The 21,285-nt window shown below is 31.0% G+C and overlaps 1 protein-coding gene across 3 annotated transcripts in view; it reads left to right on the top strand.

Annotated features, from left to right (window-relative positions):
• The window catches only part of LOC117177527 (proton-coupled amino acid transporter-like protein pathetic), an 89,547-nt gene that overhangs the window by 38,484 nt on the left and 29,778 nt on the right, over nucleotides 1–21,285 (top strand). The window contains exon 1 of one of the 3 annotated variants that reach the window (XM_033368300.1): nucleotides 10,374–10,601. The exons of the other annotated variants lie outside the window; for them this stretch is intronic. The gene's annotated coding sequence lies outside the window, so the exon portion shown is untranslated. Of the gene's footprint in view, nucleotides 1–10,373; nucleotides 10,602–21,285 lie in introns of those variants that run through there. 3 annotated transcript variants of the gene reach the window in all.

Here is a 21,285-nt window from a genome sequence, read left to right on the forward strand (position 1 = left end):
CCATCTGCATCATATACCATTTCCCCCCTACTATTTCTCATGTTGACAATTTCTGAATTTTTGTTTCCTTTCATTTTTTTATAAAGTAGTTTCCTGCTTCCTAGTAGATACTCTGTTAATTCAAATTGAACAAATTTTCAGCTTTAAGAGCTCGAATTTTCTAATTTCAATGGCCGTGAAAACTGTTCGCGAACCGTGTGAAAGGATCGCGCATGTATTCTCTCGATTAACCCTCGAGTGCTTTAACCCTCGAAATTTTCCGTTCCACCTAGAACGGGTCCAGCAGACACGAGCAAACTTCACACTGTAATATCTCCGGCTTAATTAGACTTAGCTCCATGTTTTTTTAAACTGTAGCCCAGAGTCTCACAAGACCGAATATTGTAAAAATGATATAAAAATTCAATGAGACAACTTTTTGGGAAAAAATACACTTTTTCCGGAAATCAGTATTTTATCATAAAAGATAATTGAATAAAATGTAATGTCTAAAAATGTTAAGTTTAAAAGTTGCAATCCAAGACATTGTCCACAGTTTTCTGTTTTATTGAGAAAAAACATGTTTTTTTGTTGCAAATTAATGTTGAAAAATGTTGACATTTTCATACACAAGTTTTATCGTGTATTTTCCATATTTTGTTGTATTCTCCTACACGGGGCTTGCAAAAATAATAGCCAACACATTTTTTAAACAATCCCCAACATTTATTCATCAAATATTATAAAATTTAATTGATTTTAGCGTCGGCCGCACACATATCGCACGTTTTTGCTCTATGCTCTTGGAATAAAGGTCGGCGACAACGTACACAACAGTACGCAATTTTTTGGTCGGCAGAGGACGGGCAAAAGGCACAACGCTTATTTGATCTATTACTCGGAACCGACTTCTGAGTCACTCTCTGAATCCTCAGTCGCAGCTTCAAGTTCTCGTTCTGATTCAACCAGCTCTGCTGCTCGGCGAACCGATGAGCGAGTGACAAGCTTGAACATAATCTAGAAGAAGACAAAAGCATTCATTATTATAACACATTGTGATGTTAATTTGCTAGCAATATATTCAAGTATCTTTTTTTAAATTTAAATTGAAAAAAAAACAGCTGGGTTTACCTCGAATTTGTACCCGTCCGACTCAGTTTTTATAACACTGTTCCTAGAACGGGTCCGGCAGACCCGGTCACAAGCTTTAGATGTGCCCGCTCTGACTGTTAGGACCTGATTAGCCCAAGTGACATACGCGAACATTAGTAGGCCCCCCTCAAAACTTTTACTGTCACTCGATAGAACTCGTCGTTACTCCACTCTTAAGATACACTCTGCTGAAAAAAGGGTCCGGGTCCCCGGGACCCGTTCTGGCACTTTAGGGTTAAAATGCTTACTGAAATTCCCTGCCCCAAACTCAAAACTATATTTCTTTACTAAAATTTTCTGTCTCAAATTCGAAATTATAATTCTTTATTGAAATCGCCTGTCCCAACTCAGAATTAGAGCAATAAAATATGTTTAACCACTTTTAATTTGCATATTAGTACTTTCGAGAGAAATATACCAGTTACGAAATTAAATTCGGTGTCATTTCCCAGTGAACAAAATTGCCGGTTTTTTCTATTTCCCGGTTAGATAGACACGCTCAGGTCTCACAGACCGGTCCCTATATCCCCTATTCATATTGTACCCTACATTCACTCAAGGTCCCTAAAGTACCCAATTTTCAAGATTTGGTCCCTATGGTACCCTATTTGTATCCAAAAATGGAAGTTAGAAAATAATTACAATATGCTCAAAGCTTCCCAAGCATCAAGCATTTTGAAAAAAAGGGATTCGAACGAAATTAACGGGCATTTTTGGATATTTTCCAATTATTTCGATAAATTGAAAAGAATTTGGCTAAAAACTAAGCTTAATTTAAAAGAGTATAAAAACATAATGAGCCTACGAAGGTACAATGTCAAAATTAGGTTTGAATCATATTTTGTATAAAAAAAGAACGAAAAGGAACTTAACGAAACTTTTGTTACGTTCCTTTTTGTTTCTTTCTACACAAAACTTTGACGAAACACAAATTTGACAATGCGTCTCCGTAGCTGCATTATTTTTAGTGAATTTTTATTACTCAGCATTATTTTCAGGTATATTATACGGAATTTACAGAAATAATGGGAAAATATCTGAAAATGTCCCTTAACTTCGTTCGGACCCCTGGACCCCTGGGATTTTATAATATTAAAGTAGATTTCAAAGAATTTATTCACGAGAAGTATGCACGATAAGTATTTACGTGAAGTGATGTATTTTGTAGGGTTTCAAAGACTTGAGGAGATTTGGTATTAGATTTGGAAATTCACCCTGAATTCTTTAAAGTTTAATTGGCCCTTTATTATTAATTTCTTTATTATTATTTAGTCCTTTATCCTTTACCAATTGATAAGATGATTAAAGTATTTGAAATATTTTAAGATATTTCATCAAATTCCTTCGCATTTTCAAAAGCTTTAAAAAATTTCAAGAGATTTCAAAAGATTCTAAAGGATTTTAATATTTTTGATTATTTTAAAAGATTAAAATTGATTTTTAATTTAGTTCAGTAATTGAATGGGATTTCAAAGGATTTGAAATAATTCTAGGGTATTGTAAATGATTCCCAAGCGTTTTCAAGGGCTTTAAAAAGTTGTAAGGGATTCCAACAGATATCAAAGGATTTGAAATATTTTAGGAAGTTTTAAAATATTCCCAGAATTTTTTTTATTTATTTCAATAGTTTGAAGGTGGTTCAAAGACATTAAACTATTTTAGAGCATTTTAAAAGATTCCAAGACATTTTCAACAGATTTCAACAATTTCAAGATAAGCCGCTAGCAGTTCCACTTTCCGCCTTCATTCCTGCGCGTTGCAGTGAATGCGTTCTGCAAGTATTCACGTGTTGCTGCTAGTGCTGCTTACAAGTTTCAGTTTTTAAATGAACCGTTCATTGAAACGAAAAATTCGTTTGAGCACACTTTAACTAATGTAAACCTAATCTAAACCGAACACCAGAAATTTGTTTGAATACACTTTGATAAAAGGAAACCCATTTTTGATTTAATTAAATAAGCAAACATGAAATGTAAAAAATAAGATTTTTAAAATATATTTTGATAGGAAATTAAAGCTCTTGGTTGAAAATTCATCTTTTTGTTTTTAAAAACTCCATTGGTTGGAAATGCAACTGTTTCTTTAAAAAATCACGTATTTGGTTGAAAATCCATCTTTTTGGATGAATCCATTTTAAAAATATATACACATTTGCAGAAAAAAAGCCAGAAATAATAGCTAATAGGTCATCTTTCAGTCAGCGTTTTAACGATATCTGTCAAATATATGTCACGTAATTTATGGAATACATTAAATAAACTTTTCAATAAGAAAATGTACGATTAGAGTAACAGGTTGTATAAAGAAAATGTAATTCATGAAACCTTTCAAAATTCAAATATAAAATTGTCAAACTCTGGAAGACAAATTAAAATTTTGGCACACCCACATTCATTTATTTTGCAAGTATACCTTTACTCAAGATTGAAAAATAAACAATACAAGAATAAGATTTTACTGTGATTGAAAATGACTCTCCTTGGCTGAAAGTTGAACTACCTAATTGAAAATTACCGTTAGAATTTACCGTTTTCATTTCTACCGAAAGGTAAGGAGGATTAAAAGGAGTTTTTCTATTAAATAAATATCTGAGTTTTGAAGAAAATGTTTTTTTGACTCATAATTTATTTTTGATTAACGATTGGGCCATAAGAAATATATTATTGAAATCTACGATTTGAAATCAATCTTTAAGCTTCACTTAAAATTTGTTTAGGTCCGTTAAGCTGGCAGGACCACATTGCGAAAATGAACTGAAAACCTATAGGGAATTTAGGGCTCATTTAGGGCTAATTTAATGCCCCATTGCCAAATTTAATGCTCTTTATTTAAACAAAAAAAACCGGTGGTCATGCTAGCTTAACGTTAAGCTAGCAGGACCACACAGAGAAAGAAACGACTTAGGCATTGTTTATTTCCACAATAATTTAGGGCTCATTTAGGGCTCACCTAATGCCCTATTGTCAAATTTAATGCTACGCAATTTTTCAAAAAAACCTGTGGTCATGCTATCTTAACGTTAAGATAGCAGGACCACACAGAGAAAAAGACGACTTAGGTTTTATTTTTTTCCACAATACTTAGGGCTCATTTAGGGCTCACTTAATGTCCTATTGCCAAATTTGAAGGTACGCATTTTTTTAAAAAAAATCTGTGGTTCTGCTATCTTAACGTTAAGCTAGCAGGACCACACAGAGAAAAAGACGATTTAGGCTTTATTTTTTTTTACAATAATTTAGGACTCATTTAGGGCGCACTTAATGCCCTATTGTCAAATTTAATGCTACGCAATTTTTCAAAAAAACCTGTGGTCATGCTATCTTAACGTTAAGATAGCAGGACCACACAGAGAAAAAGACGACTTAGGTTTTATTTCTTTCCACAATAATTTAGGGTTCATTTAGGGTTCACTTAATGTCCTACTGCCAAATTTTAAGGTACGCATTAAAAAAAAACTCCGTGGTTCTGCTATCTTGACGTTAAGCTAGCAGGACCACACAGAGAAAAAAACGACTTAGGCTTTATTTTTTTACAATAATTTAGGGCTCATTTAGGGCTCACTTAATGTCCTATTGCCAAATTTGAAGGTACGCAGTTTTTTTTAAAAACCTGTGGTTCTGCTATCTTAACGTTAAGCTAGCAGGACCACATAGAAAAAAACGACTTTTGGCTTTATTTCTTTCCACAATAATTTAGGGCTCATTTAGGGCTCAGTTAATGTCCTATTGCCAAATTTAAAGGAACGCATTAAAAAAAACCCTGTGGTTCTGCTATCTTGACGTTAAGCTAGCAGGACCACACAGAGAAAAAAACTACTTACGCATTATTTCTTTCCACAATAATTCAGTGCTCACTTAATGTCCTATTGCCAAATTTGAAGGTACGCATTTTTTTTTAAAAACCTGTGGTTCTGCTACCTTAACGTTAAGCTAGCAGGACCACACAGAGAAAAAGACGACTTAGGATTTATTTCTTTCCACAATAATTTAGGGCTCATTTAGGGCTCACTTAATGTCCTATTGCCAAATTTGAAGGTATGCATTTAAAAAAAAAACCTGTGGTTCTGTTATCTTAACGTTAAGCTAGCAGGACCACACAGAGAAAAAAACGACTTAGGCATTATTTCTTTCCACAATAATTTAGGGCTCATTTAGGGCTCACTTAATGTCCTATTGCCAAATTTGAAGGTACGCATTTTTTTTAAAAACCTATGGTTTTGCTATCTTAACGTTAAGCTAGCAGGACCACACAGAGAAAAAAACGACTAAGGCATTATTTCTTTTCACAATAATTTAGGGCTTATTTAGGGCTCACTTAATGTCCTATTGTCAAATTTAATGCTCCGAAATTTTTCGAAAAAAACCTGTGGTTATGCTATCTTAACGTTAAGATAGCATGACTTCAGGTTTTTTCGAAAAATTGCGGAGCATCAAATTTGACAATTGGACATTGAGTGAGCCCTAAATGAACCCTAAATTATTGTGAAAAGAAATAATGCCTAAGTCGTTTTTTTTCTCTGTGTGGTCCTGCTAGCTTAACGTTAAGATAGCAGAACCACAGGTTTTTTTAAAAAAATGCGGGGCATTAAATTTGACAATAGGGCGCTAAGTGAGCCCTAAATTATTGTGAAAAGAAATAATGCCTGAGTTGTTTTTTTCTCTGTGTGGTTCTGCTAGCTTAACGTTAAGATAGCAAATTCACAGGTTTTTTTAAAAAAAATGCGTACCATCAAATTTAGCAATAGGACATTAAGTGAGCCCTAAAGAAGCCCTAAATTATTGTGGAAAGAAATAATGCCTAAGTCTTTTTTCCTCTTTGTGGTCCTGCTAGCTTAACGTTAAGATAGCATGACCACAGGTTTTTTCGAAAAATTGCGGAGCATTAAATTTGACAATAGGGCATTAAGTAAGCCCTAAATGAGCCTTAAATTATTGTGGAAAGAAATAATGCCTGAGTTGTTTTTTTCTCTGTGTGGTCCTGCTATCTTAACGTTAAGATAGCATGACCACATGTTTTTTTGAAAAATTGCGGAGCATTAAAATTGACAATAGCGCATTAGGTGAGCCCTAAATGATCCCTAATTATTGTGGAAAGAAATAATGCCTAAGTCGTTTCTTTCTCTGTGTGGTCCTGCTAGCTTAACGTTAAGCTAGCATGACCACCGGTTTTTTTGTTTAAATAAAGAGCATTAAACTTAGCAATGGGGCATTAAATTAGCCCTAAATCCCCTATAGGTTTTCAGTTCATTTTTGCAATGTGGTCCTGCCAGCTTAACGGACCTAATTGGATTATGTATGATATTGTCAAAAATTTAACTATATGTTATATTGTGCAATTTGTCCACTTGCACAAAATAAAAGAGTTTAAAAGAAATAACTAAAAATAGGTTTAAGTATTTACTTCAATAACCTCATAAAAACATTGCAACCAAAAACGAATGAATTCACAAAAAATGTAATGGTTGATATTTTAGTACAAAGAAATATTTTTCAGTTAATAAAGACGAATTTGCAACCACGATTAATTGTCTACTATAAAAGATATATTCTCAACAAATTACATTAATTTTGAACCAAGTAGTTAATAACAGTTAAGAAGAGGATAGCTTATTTTTCAATGAATAATAACGAATCTTCTACGAAACAGTTAAATTTCTAATAAATTGTTGAATGTTCTACCAAAAAATTGAATTTTCTACCCAAAATTATGAAATTCCAACAAATGTTCATTTTAAACATAATAGATAAATTTTCAGGTAAAACATTATTTATCGCCTAAAAAAGTGAAGCTTAAAGAAGTATTGCAATTTTCAACTAAGCAGTTTAACTTTCAGCCAGGGAGTTTCATTTTCAATCAAAGTAAACTCTTATTTTTGTATATTTTTTAAAACTTATTAATCTAGAATCTAGATGAATGACAGTGTGAAAAAAGTTTAATTTACCTTCCAGGATTTGACAGACTCAAATTTGAATTTCCATTTTCTTTATACAAGCTACTACTGTAATCTTACATTTTATTATTGAAAAGTGTAATTAACTTATTCTATCAATTATGTGACATATATTTTTGACAGATATCGTTAAAACTTTGACTGAAAATTGACCTATTAGCTATAATTTCTCGCATTTTCTCTGCAAATTTCATTTAAAAACTGAAACACGTACGCTGGAAGCAGCAGCACGGGAACACTAACAGAACGCATTCATTGCACGCGCGCGGGAATCAGGACGAAAGTTGCACTGCTAGCGGCAGACGCTTGTAATTTCAAGATATTTCGTAGGGTTTTAGTAATTTTAATGGATTTTAATATTTTAATGAATTTCAAAGAAATTATTCACAAGAAGTGAGAAATTTTGTAGGGTTTCAAAGATTTGAAGAGATTTAAAAATATGTTATGCAAATTATTAGGAATTCGCCCTGAATTATCATTGATTTATCCCGAATTCTTTTAAATTTGTCTAAATAACGTTCCTCAAAGCCCTACCCACTTCCAACATCTCAAACGTTGGTCAAACCCCGTATCCTTTTCTAACGTCTTGTGGGTGCGGGAAGGCATCCCTGTGACTGGTGACAGAAATAAAGTTAGTTAAACCCGTACCCATTTCCAACGTCTCGTGGAGGACGGGAAGGCACCGCTATGACTGATCACAGAAATAACGTTGGTCAAACCTCAAACCCCTTTCTAACATATCGTGGGTGCGGGAAGGTACCCCTGTGACTGGTCACAGAAATAGAGTCAATAAGGTCAAACCCCTACCGATTTCCAACGTCTCGTGGCAGGCGGAAGGCCTGTGACTGATCACAGAAATAATGTTGATTAAACCTCAAACCCATTTCCAACGTCTTGTGAGGGCGAGAAGGCACCATAAGCTTTTCTTGATTATTTTTCAAAGTCTACTCAATCAAATAATAAAAACTATAATTTTCATTATTATTATGTGCAACTTCCGTAATTTAAATGAATAATCGGTCATGTTTAACGAAGTTTCTATTCACATCGTATTTTGATGGAAAAAAATGCTGACATTTTTTTGTTTGAAAGCATGACTTTTATCAGTTTTGACCTTGAATATTATATTTTCAGGTTTTTGCATTATTATATACTTCATTCTCTTTTATTTCGTATTTCGCTTTTCAGGAATAATAACCTGCAACATTGCTCGTTGCCGGCATTGTAGACTCCACCTTTTAATTTTTCTAAACTCATTTCAAACTTACTGAATTCAATGAATTTTTTCATACATATTTGAGAATTGTTTTGGATTCACTTAACAATTTTTTTAATTCAGTTTGATTTTTTTATGAATTTCATTGAATTCTTCTCGTTTTCCTTAAACTCCTTTATATGCACTCAAATGTTAATGACATAGATGGATTTTTTCGATATAAAGAAACTTTTGCTATTCATTTGAATTCTTCTGAATTTTCTTATTTTTACATTCTCATTCCTGAGAATGTAATCTAATCGTCCAAATTTGCGATCTCTGGTTTTTAACGGATCCTTACGTTTCGGCAACTCACAGAATCCGAAAATCATAAAATTTCATCGGTGTCTGTCTGCATGTCTGTATTTATGGTTACCTGAATGTTGTCGAAGTTTCTTATAGATGGGTGAGAGACTTGCAAATTATCTAAATAAAATTTTTTATTTTTATGAAAATTAGAAAAGTTATAAACTTTCCAAAAAATTTAAAACTTTCAAAAAATATAAAAAATTATTTTTTTCATAGATCCCAAAATCTCATTCAAAATTGTCACTAGATACCAAATATATTTCAAAAATATTCTAGCCGATTTTTTCGATTAACCCAAAATTTAAAGAATTATAGCATTTTCAAAATTTTCACATTTTTTTTCTTAATATTATAAGAATTTTTGTCAAAGTTTCTTATAGATGGTAAAAGACTTGCAAATTTACGAAATAAAAGTTTTAATTTTGATGAAAATTAGAAAAGTTATATACTTTTCAAAATTTTGAAAATTTTCAAAGAATAGAAAAAAATTTTTTTTTATAGGTCCAAAAATTTCATCAAAATTTTACTAGATACCAAATATATTTTAAAACTATTCTAGCAGAATTCTTTGATTAGCCCAAAATTAAAAAAATTAGAGCCTGTATAATCTAACTGTTAAACGCGAAGCGCGATTATCGCAATGAGGATGTAATCGTCAAGGCCGTAGGTACTTTGAGAACCTTCTTTGATGACAAATAAAAAAAAGTGTTCAGCTTCACTTAAGAAAAGGGAAAGTGATTAAACAACCACAGCAGGGCCCTATTGTGAACAGGAAAAATAAAATGTGAACATTATTTTGTAATATCAGAATAAGCAGTACCAGACCAAGGTACACACAAAAAATTGTAAGACATTTGATATAATAGTTTTTAACATAGATTGTAGAAAATGTCGCATTGTGGTCTGTGCACAAATGTGGAGGGTAATGCAAAGAACGAGCGCGGAGCGCGAGATAAATATATTATGGAGCGCGAAGTGCGAGATCCAAGTCGCGCGCCCTAGGCGCGGTCAAACTAGCGAGCGCAGCGCGCTTCGAGAATGTGCCCGCGAAGCGGGCGGATTTTTTTAAAAAATCCCCTAAAACTCTTCTAAATTTATTTAATTCTACTTAATTCTTGAATTTTAATTCTAACCTGATTTTAAAGTACCCTATGAGCGTGAAAAAAATACCATTTGGTCCATATATTTTATCACATAGAGACTGTAAAGCCTGCACCTTGATTTTTTATGAACAAATAAATCAAATATATTAATTCATCATTCTTTAATTTCCGTAATAAAAAAAATACAATTCCCATTAAGAATTACATCATATGAACCTTAATATTCATTATATAAACTCGCCGATTTCATTAGCCGGTCCCGGTAGTAAACATTTAACTCGTGAAAAACAGAGCCAAGATACAGATTTTCCCATACTCACATGTGGCGGATTCCATCTGTTTTTTCAGGTAAGTCTCCTTGAATTTCTTGACCCTGAACTCCATTGAAATTTATGATCACATCAAGTCCATCGAAACAACACTAAAATTTCTTCCTTATACACATTTTTCCGAAACTAAAAACTGCCAAAAAGCTTCGACCAGACTTCCGCTATCGCTTGCTCCATACGCTAGCGCCCACAGTGGCGATGAAAGAAAGCTCCGCATGATTTCCCGGGATAAGCCTCGTTTTTGCTTCCCTTCTGTTTCTTTGGTTGCTTTGCCTTGCCAGGTTTGCGAACGGAGTGTAATAAACGCGTGCATTCGCCGGCTCGCGCAGCTCCAGGAAGGGTCTGGCCCGTGTGGTTGCGGACTCTCGTTTTCGTATTTTTTGTGGTTCCTTCAAAATTCTAAAGAACCGGCCCTCGCAAGTAATGAGTCGAAAATAGTGCCTCCTCGTTTCAAATTAAGATTATAGTGCAGCATATATTTTCCACGAATCGATAGAATTCTTGGAAAGAGGTGAAAAAAGCAGGTGAGCAAAGTGATACTAAGCTTTACGATAATTACCGGCCCTTTCGATTATTAACTTGTATGTGGTTTTCATGCTTTGCATCGGTCGATAATCATAAAAAAAGGGAAAAGCCTAGATCGATTACTGCCCCTTAGTTAGCGTTCATTGACCCTCTAATTATTGGGTTTCACTGGATTGTCCCTGTTTCCTGTCAGCCTACGCGAATATAGAATCTAAGATTGAGTTCGCTGAATGTAGATAATTATTATAAGTTCGAGTCGAGGTCGAGCAAACTTGAATGCTAACTAGTTCGGAACATGTTTGAAGAAGAGTAGAAGAGTGTAGGTGGAAGACGCAACTTATGCCAATTTTGCCAACTGTTTAAATTTAAATGTAACAGATTTTCCTCCTTTGAGAAATGATGTTAGTTTTTATTTTAATTTATAGCATTTATAGTATCTCTTTAGATCTTAAAATAATGTGTTAAAGCGACATTCTCTACAAAATTATTTAATATTTGACTTGTTCACTTCAACTAGGTTTTTCTACAAGTTAAGTTTAGAGTTTAAAAATAAGGACTGAATTGAAAAAAAGGAAGTATCCGAAGAAATTGTGATTAAAAACTGCCAAATATTCATTCACGTGTCTCGTCAGCTTCACCACGTGGAGTGAATTTTTAGTAGCCGCGACTTGTATGGCGAGTAATGGCGGTTTGTGATACTCATCCGGCGATTTTGTATGATGTAACTTCACTCTTTACTTCCTTAAATTATAAATTAGGGTTGTAAGGGGCTAAGTCATTTATAATTACCACATTGTTTTATCTTCTTTTTGTTGTGAGAATAGGACATATAGAGATTATGTAAAAGATTATTTTTTGATATATAGGTCTTTAATTAAGGATTGGGGTGGTTTCTACTAAAGTCGGGGCTAAACTTCAAGGCCCCTCACTTCTTTTGATTGCAACTCGCTCAAAAAAAAGATGAATTATTTAATAAAAAGCATATAAAAGCTTAGGGTCTTCTGAATTCAACGATAGGATAACTTTTGTCCTAAAAAATTATTATCGCTTGTTAGAGGGCAAAATATCTATAAAAACCAGGGTTTTGCGGCCTCATTATTCAAGCGTCGAATTTCATTTGTTCCCGGAAGCGTTCGCCTTAGGAAAAATCCAAAAAAATTCACAAGTATCTTTCAACATTCTTTAAATACATTTGTCAAAATTCAGAAATATTTAATAATTTACTTTTTACCGGATTCATTTATAAATTATTCATCTTCATAAAGAATGAAGACAGAAACCCGTTTAATAGATTCACATGTGCTGTTTTGTGATGCGAGTGCACTGCAATAATTAAATTTCTGATAAAATCATTGTTAAGGAACAAATATTATTTTGCGTATTTCGGAATTTAATCAGTGTTAACGTTAGAATAAAGTACCCTTTCAATGATAATAGCAACTCCAGAAGCAACCGACTTCGTTACTTTTTCCATCGAAACGGCACAGAAGATTTTAAGCTTTTCAGATGCTTTTTATTAAATAATTCAGAGATTTTCTTGAGCGAGTTGCAATCAAAAGAAGTGAAGAGCCTCGACTTACGGTCCCGACTTTCATTTATCAAGTTTCAAGCAGTTACATTTTTGGTATCTGATACTTGCAATCAGCAAAAATAAATACTTCTTTTCCTGATGGGAGGCATGTACAAATTTCCACCGCACGTAACAAGCCAATTTCATTTTTTTGGGAGCTGAGGGGGGGGGGGGATTTTTTTTCATATCCGTAAGTTGTCTAGTTCAATATACATACTTTCTCTATTTTTCATTCAAATCAATTAAGAGGGTAGTCATGATTAAACAAATTTAAAAATAAAATTTTCACATTTTTTCCATTTTTCTCGAAAACTTATTGGTTTTCACATCATATATTATGTCCATTAACGCATCAGCTGCGGAATTTTTTTTCTGTCTCGGATTTTCAACTCCTTTTCGATGGTTCGGCTATATTACTTTAAGTAACTTAAACTAATTAGCTCAATTAATAACTTAACTAATTACTTAAATAACTAATAGTTTAACTAATTAATTAAAACTTAACTAATTTAAAAGAGATCAAACGCGTGGTACTATACGGTATCGTCAGCAGCTAATGGATTACAATCGGCCATTTTCGAGATTTATATGCTCATCTTGTTAAGCCTTTCTTGCTTATTACACATATTTTCCACGAATTATTGACATTAAAAATAATAATTTCAGAGTTGCGCTCGTAGCAGACTTACATTAATCCGCAAGTTGGTACTTATGTCACGTCAAATTTCCCAAAACATTATCCTTGAAATCACATTTTATTGGGAAATTATAGAGGGAAAGTAAAATCAAAAAGTAGTCTTATCTCGTTAATTACTCGACGCATTTAATTCAAGAAATATATTTGTGAAAACCAATGAGGCAATTTTCGAGAAAAGTCGCGACCAAAAAAAACATTGAAAGTTTATTTTTAAATGTTGACACTTTTTTAACCTTGAAGTTTCTCTCCAAATAATTTGAGGGGAAAAATAAGTTGAACTAGACAACGTAAGGACATTTTTCATCCGTTTACGAGAAAAAAATCCATTTTTGGTGCATTACAATTTGAAAACGTGGCAATGTAGTTAAAAATTTCAATTTTTTAATATTTATTGTAATTTAAATGTTGTAATTTGTAAGCATCAGTATTGGAAATTATTCGATTTTACAGCAGTCAATTAGGTATTTTCACTCCAATCAACAGCTAACTTCACTTCGTAGATTGCTGAGAGGAAAACAAGGGACCAAATGCATTGTATTCAGTTCATTTTTGCCCTATTTTACTAATATCTTCGTAAAAGCTAAGTTTTTTATATAAGTTTATTTCAAAAATAGGTTATATTTTTTAATTGCTATTTAATGAAGTAATAAAATGATAATAATTGTTATTATTTGCAAAGATATTACAGAAATAAAGTTTTGTTCCATGCATTTGATCCATTGTTTTCCCCTCAGCTCAGAACAAATTGAAGTTAGCTGATGGGTGAAATGAAAATACCTAACATCAGACCGATTTTAAAAGTTTTAAATAAAAGCTTTCAAATTGATACATTTGCAAACCCCAAGTAAAAACGTTCAGATTAAAAATCCATAAACTCGATTTTTGTAGCATTGAAATATTGAATGTGAATAACACAAAGGATACCTATGTTAAAATTTAAAAGTATCTTAATTAAAAATTTTCAAATTGATTAATAACGTTGAATTAAAATTGGGAAAAACGTAATTTGCAACATACAAAAACCAAATTTTAAATGTTTCGCATTACGAAGTTAAAAGTCCTTTATTTTTTTCAGTTCAAATTTGCAGCAATTTTAACGCCCGATTTTCAAAGGCTCGATATTAACAGTATTTGAGTTTCAAAACATGATTATATCAAGGTAAAAATTGTATTTCCTCCAAACATATTTTTGTCTGATTAAAGAACAAATAAGAACTAACCTAATTTCTTCAATCTTTTCCTCTTAGTATTTGTTTTATCTTTTCTCAAAACATATGGATACCCATCCAAATAGAAATGCATGTCAAGGAAAAATAATCTTTATTTCTAAGGAAAGTACCGTTTTCCTTGCAAATCTTATCACGTCACATTAACTTTCATACACAATAGATATTTTGTTATCAGTAAAATAATATTAGTAGCCTTCATTTTTTAAGCATTTGGTTTACAATTCTTCACTGCTTAAGTTAGTAATATTTTTTTCCTTTTTTAATTCTATATTGTTCAAAGAAATTCTGAATATTATTATCTGGGGCATTGAAAACTATTGAAAAGAAAAGTCTAAGGTAAATTTAACAGCATTCATAAATGATAATTAAAATCGAACATACAAGGTTGTTCTTCCTACATTAGCAGTTGTTAGTTTTTAAATTTCGAAAACATTTCCATTCGTACGTTTCTTTAAATCTCTCAATATCGTACCAACCTCGGTATCAAATAATATGAGTCATTATTATGAATAATAATTTTTATTTATGGACTTCATTTTTATATTTTCATTCATGAAAGTAAGGAATGATTTTAACGAAATTACAAAAGTAAATTTTCTATTGAGAAATCAAGTTTGTTTCAATAAATGTATTCTTTGACATAATAATTGTTCTTCTGGTTTGAAGTTCAAATATTTTTTTAAATTAGTCTTAAGATATCCTAATAATTTCTCGTAAAAAAGTAATATAAAGTCGACTCTATCATCAAGTTGCAATATGTCAAATCTATAATTAGTAGCAATTGATAAAAAAATGTAAACTCAAGGTTCAACAATCCATTTCAGATTATCAAAGATTATTCGTTTAATTTTGTACCTTAAATACAAAATTGTTATGAATGAAAATACAATTCCAGTTATAAACTTTCGGAAAATTCGTCTAAATTTTAACTCTATTTAGAAAGTAGATTAATCTCTTTTCTCATCATTCTAAGTGCTGTTGCCAAATTCAATCAAACAAATTGTTCATAATTGAAGGAAAATTGAATCATTTTCATAGCTTACAATTGCAAATAAATTATCCATTGGTTACCTAATTCATTTAGCCTCTCAATCTCTCTGTTGAAGCTTCAACTCGATAATCTCTCTCAATCCTAATAATAGAACAGTTAATTTGGTGCTTCAATTTCTGGATTGAAAACTTCCACTTCCCTTAGTAATTTTAAAATAACCCAAAATAAATATTTTCATTCGAAGATTAGTAGAAAAGTTTTGTAATCTTGTTTTTAATATTACAGGATATCTTGTCTTCTTATAATATTGTACATTGAAACCTGTATAATAATCAACAATAATTATGAACAATATTATTTTATTCAATTTAAAAATGTCTTCTAATTTCATTTATTATAAATAAAAACCATTAAATACTCTTGAGTATAAATTTGTGTTTTAGAAAATTTGCGAAAGTCATTTTGCAGCTTTTGGAACATTGCCTTAGGGATTCGTCCAGTCGTGTAGTGATGTAGCTTTTTTTGTAACACTATATTTTAAACGAGTTCGTTGCTACCAAAAGGTACGTTCACATTAACTTCATCCGTGAACTGAATATAAGTTTAAATTTTATGAACACGTGGCATTACATTAGTGTGACTCGTTTTTTGAGTATAAATAAACAAAAATCAGCACGAGAATCTTGGTCACTTGAATGTTTATGAATGTTGATGACGGTTCAGAATTCAAAATCCATCTTCAGTGAAATATTTCGATAATGAGTGTGCAACTGATATCGACGGGGTTCAACCTCGGGTTCAACCTGGTTATATTGATAATGAATGTTTGTTCATCAAGTGTATATTATTGAAGAAAAATAAATTTCCAAAGTATTCTTTATTGAGTTGGTAAATAATCATTAAAATTATTAATAAATTAAATTAAAATTTTTCTTTATCGGCAGAATTTAAAAGAAAATTTGTACGTGAGTTGTGTCATGTAATTTATTTGACACTCGTTTAAGAAACAAGACTTTGAAACGCTACTTTTATCTGACCCCGAATGCTATCACTCTTCGACAATTATTATGATTAAATGGTTGAAAAGGACTAAGAAAAAATGACATATTTCTGATCTGGAATAAGAGAGCAAGTTTCAAACTCGGTTTCAAAATAAAATTACTTTTGTTGTGTAAGAAATTGTGTACCGTGAAACGGGACTAACCGAAAGTCGTTGCGGAAACTGGGACACTGAGAATTTGATATTTTATCACTTAATTTTCTTTTTATGGATAAAAATGAGAAAGAATTTCGATTTTTTGTAAAATAAATGCCAAACTTTGTTTTAGAAGCTGTATGGATTTTGATTAAGTCGAGTAAAAAACATTTGGTAAATATATTAATTCTTTTTTTTTCTATACATCGTCTCAACAAAATTATCTTGAATGTTAAGCAGGCTAAGATATAGTACTTTGTTTTGGATGTAGAATAATTTGTATAAAAGGTATCGAATTTGTAGGCAAAAGTGGGACATTATGAGAAATTAATATATTCAAATTAGATCTTTTGGTTTAATAATTATTCACGAAAATATTTCCTAATATCGCGCCAACATTATCTTTTTATTTTGTGTCCTCGTATAAGCTTATATGCCAAACACAATAAGGTTAATATCATTACTAAAAATAAAAGTGTATTATTAGGTTGTTACTCATTACTCATCACTATACTGATATAAAATAGGCTTTTGATTTATGACATTTTGCCACTTGGTATTTCTGAAATAAGCTATTTTTGTCTTTTTATTGAAAGTGGACGACATAACACCAGACTGAAGGGTAAAGGCGACCACACTTTGGACTGCAATAACTAATTACTTATCGCTAAATTAAATGTTTAATATCTTCAGAATACAGAAGCGGAGGGTTAAACGTTGTATATATTAAAGCATTAATATATCATTTTAATTTCTTCCGGTGAAATATTTAGAAAATGCTTTAAAAAACGTCCAGCTTACACTCATCTTACGGTAGTTGCGAACTAAAAACAAACAAATTATTCAGTTTAAAATTAAAAATGTATATAGTTCTATATGGAAAATCTGGTTTCAGTACCTCTGTTTTGCATTCCATTAAAACTGTTTTAATTGTGTAAGGCAGTTTAATGTCAAAAATGCTGAACAAAGTAAGTTTTGCAAGAAGAAACGAAAGGATAGAATTACTTTGTTAAATTTCACGAGGAAACTCTTTAGAGGAAAAGAAAAATTATTGCTTCATTGAGCTGACTTCCGATGAGGGAGAAATGTATAACAATCATTATTTCACGTATGTTTAGTTAATAAATAAATGTCCCCCTTTTTCCTAATTATACTTCCTTATTTATTTTTAAAACATGCTTTACTCACAGAAACAAAGAATTTCTTATCTGTATCAGCAACTGAAACTGTTATTAAAGAAAATGTATTAAAATTGATTTAAATTCAAACAAACACTCGAATTTTCGATTGATGGAAATTAAATAGATATTTGCTCTTTCGGGATTAGAAGTTCGAGCCTTTCATACGTAATTTCAACCGAGTTTGTCATTTCGAAAGGAAATGGTAATTAATCATGTCTTTAATTCTCATTTGACATAATCTTTTATCGCTGATCAATTATTTAAGGATAATACTTTCTTAGGGATATTAATTGAAGACGGATATTTATATTTTCTGATTCGGTTTCGTTTGAATGTAAATATGTCTTTCAATTTGTATAATATATAAATTAAAAAATATATATAAATAAATAAATTCTTTAAAGAATATTGACGAATGATTCTTTCAGGAAAATTATATTCATTTTGTTAATTAACAAGGTATTAATTGTTTTATTATGATAAATTATCTACCTGACCAGAAATGTGATTCAGTGACCGGGATTTCTTTCTCAAATGTACTAACATACAAATAAAAGTGGGTTTATATATTTTATTACTCTAATTCTGAGCTGTAGCAAAGAGTTGGTAAGAAATGATAACTCTCACTTGGAATAGAGAATTTAAAAAAAAAAATTAATTCTGACTTTGAACACTGAATTTTCTCAAAGAATTATAATTTAAGTTGGGACAGGGGATTTCATTAAAGAATTATAATTTTAACCTTTAAACAGGGAATTTCTTAAGCGAACCTAACATGAAAATTATTTTCATTTTATGTCCACTTAAGAACAGGAAATTTCGTTAATAATTATAATTTTGATTTGGAACAGTGAATTTTATTTAAAAAGTCCCTGTACCAAGTCCAAGTTGGTCACAATTTGAAACTTTCCTCTTTTAAATTATGAGAAAAGGGAGTTACTATATTTCTGAATAATATTAGAAAATTTTGTAAATAAATATAATTTTCATTTGGCACAGGAATTTAGAAAGTAATTTAATTGTGACTTATGGTAATGCGGAATGTTTAAAAATAATTATGAATAGATATAGGTTGAATTATAATATTATCCTAATAATATTATTATAATTCTGAGTTTGAAGGGGGAATATGTAAATGAAATATAAAAAAATCCCGTAAAGAATTATGATTTTTTTCTCGGAAGAAGTAATTTGTTATATGGAACAGGAGATTTTGGAAAAGAATTACAAAAATTACAAAATTTACTTGACCCTTTGTAAATCTCTGTCCCATTATAAATTAATAAAAATATAATTCCTTTAATTTGTTTAAATTTGAAAAACCTTTTTTTTATACAAATTTTCCAGAATTTGAAACTTCCCTTTTCCAAATTTTAGAAAAAGTAAGTTATTATATTTTGGCATTTAAATAGATAATGTTTAAAATAACATAATTCTGACTTGGAACATAGAATTTGCGTAAAGAATTATAATTTAGACTTTGGGACAGGTCATTTCCATAAAGAATTATAATTTAAACTTTAGGGCAGGAAATTTCCATAAAGAATTACATTTTAGACTTTAAGATAGGGATTCTTCGTGAATAATTACTATTTGCTTTTGAACAGCTTTTTGACTTGGAAAGGAAATTTTGGAAAATAATTGTAATTCTGAGAAGAGAATAATTTTAAAAAAGAAGACGTCTTAAACATCGTTGAATTCATTCAGATAGTTTGAACTCTCTCAAATTTACTAGGAAAAATTAACAATTGACCGGGTAATGACCCGGAATTGGCCCTGTTTATGCAGCATACGTGTTTTTATTTCGTAACAAGTTATAAGGTTATTTAATGTTTGCAAGCTACACTTACATTATTACAGAGAAAATATTCTCTCCACGTCAATAATCGCAAACAAATTCATCACTAGTCTTTAGATGTAGTTCCAAGTTTCAAGAATAAGACCAAAATCTCTCATTTTACCTCAAGTGCGCTATTATCTCTATAACTTTTAAGGAGGGGAAATAGCCAGAGGATTAAATTATATCGAAGAGAAAAAAAGCAAGGTCTTAACAGGTCAAGGAAAACTCGATGTATTTGATCATGTCGGAAAAGCATGCATTTTTTATTATCTTTAAAGAGAGACTTTGTGTAATTTAATTTTGAAGACTTATACAATATACAGTGCTGTGTTTAACTTAGTGGTTAGAAAAATGTCCGGCAACTACAATAATGAAATTTGAGAGTTAAATTAATTGCGGACTTTTGTATTTCTATTAATGTTTTCATGAATAGTTATGTTACATTATTATACAATCACTCTTTCGTGATAATATCAATATAAATTTATTATTTTTTTCAAATCAGTTATTGTAATAATACTGTACGATGATAGTCTCATTTAAAATTACAATATGATTATATTCGGATGCAATTTATTGATTGTTTAATTTTTCTTAAAATGTCCTCATTGCGCTAAAAGATTCGATACCTCCTTATTTTCGAGAGAATTTAAGTATATAAATAGCTCATTTAAGCCTATAAATGTCCTATTATACTTGATATTCAAAAATTGATATAAGATCGAGATGAAATATACTTTTTTATGGACCATTTTATGTGCCAAAATCATAACACAAAAAGCGTACACAAATCATTTTCTGCTTTCCAACTACCTCATCCTATTCGGATCACTAAAAGAAAAATGTACAATGGGTGAATTTCTGGATTATTACTTATACTATTGGGAAAATGTAATAATCTGAATAGATTGTTTGATAGTATTAACCACATACTGTAAAGAATTTCTCATTTTTTGTAAAAGCTATAGGCATTTTTTCAATCGATGTTCAAATTTTAGATACATTAATCTATATATTTTATCGCTATACGATATGGATTTATAATAAATAAATACTTTTAAAAAATCAATTCGTCAATAAACAAAAAATTAATAATATTCAAAGAATTGAAAATAATTAAGTAACCATTGCTTGATAACGTTTATTAATGACGTTCTGCTCTCGTGCCATTGCACGAATTATTATTCGTATAAAAAGTGTATATCGCTGGATCTTAGTGGGGTTCTTGGCATAACAATTAGAACAACTGTACGTTGCTCTCTAACTGTAAATCTGTCGGCCAAAGAAACTATGTATAACAAAATAAATGCATGTTTTCCTTAATCTGAAAACCTGACTTTGAAAATAATCAATATTAGGTTAAAATAATATAAACTAATGTAAAAGAATCAAAATCAAAATGATTTACAATTGATTTTAAAATTGGATTGTAGCTTTCACTAAATCAATTTTTCTTAAATTCACATTAAAACTTTTCTTATTGCAGCAGTTTCCTCCCCTAAGCAATTTTAAGCGCCTTTGTCTAGATCAGCAAATTTTCTTATTCACTCTTAACATGAATTGTCTTCTAAGAAATTTTCAACGGGAGACTTAAAAACAGTATTAAGTAATGAATTTAACAACAAATATATGGGGCATTATTCCTCAACTGCCCCAACTCAAAAAGTCATGTTTTTCGATTGTCTCTAAATTCTGAGAATATGTTCGCCTACCCAACAGTAGTTAATCCACAAAGTTATAGACCAGGATTACCAACCCTCCCCAAGTGAGGGGGGGTTGAATTTTCAACCCCAATGCCTGCAGGGGTAGTTTCAAACGCCTGTAACTTCCTTTCTAATTACGCGATTTAAAATTTTTATGAGGATATTTGGAAAGTGCTTTTTACACGCTTTCATCCTATTTTATTATTTATAACAAAAAAAATTGTTTAAACAATTTTTTCAATCAATCAATTGTTTATTTAACTTTTTTCGCAATTTA

This window comes from Belonocnema kinseyi, chromosome 7, assembly GCF_010883055.1.
Source record: "Belonocnema kinseyi isolate 2016_QV_RU_SX_M_011 chromosome 7, B_treatae_v1, whole genome shotgun sequence".
NCBI lineage: Eukaryota > Metazoa > Arthropoda > Insecta > Hymenoptera > Cynipidae > Belonocnema > Belonocnema kinseyi.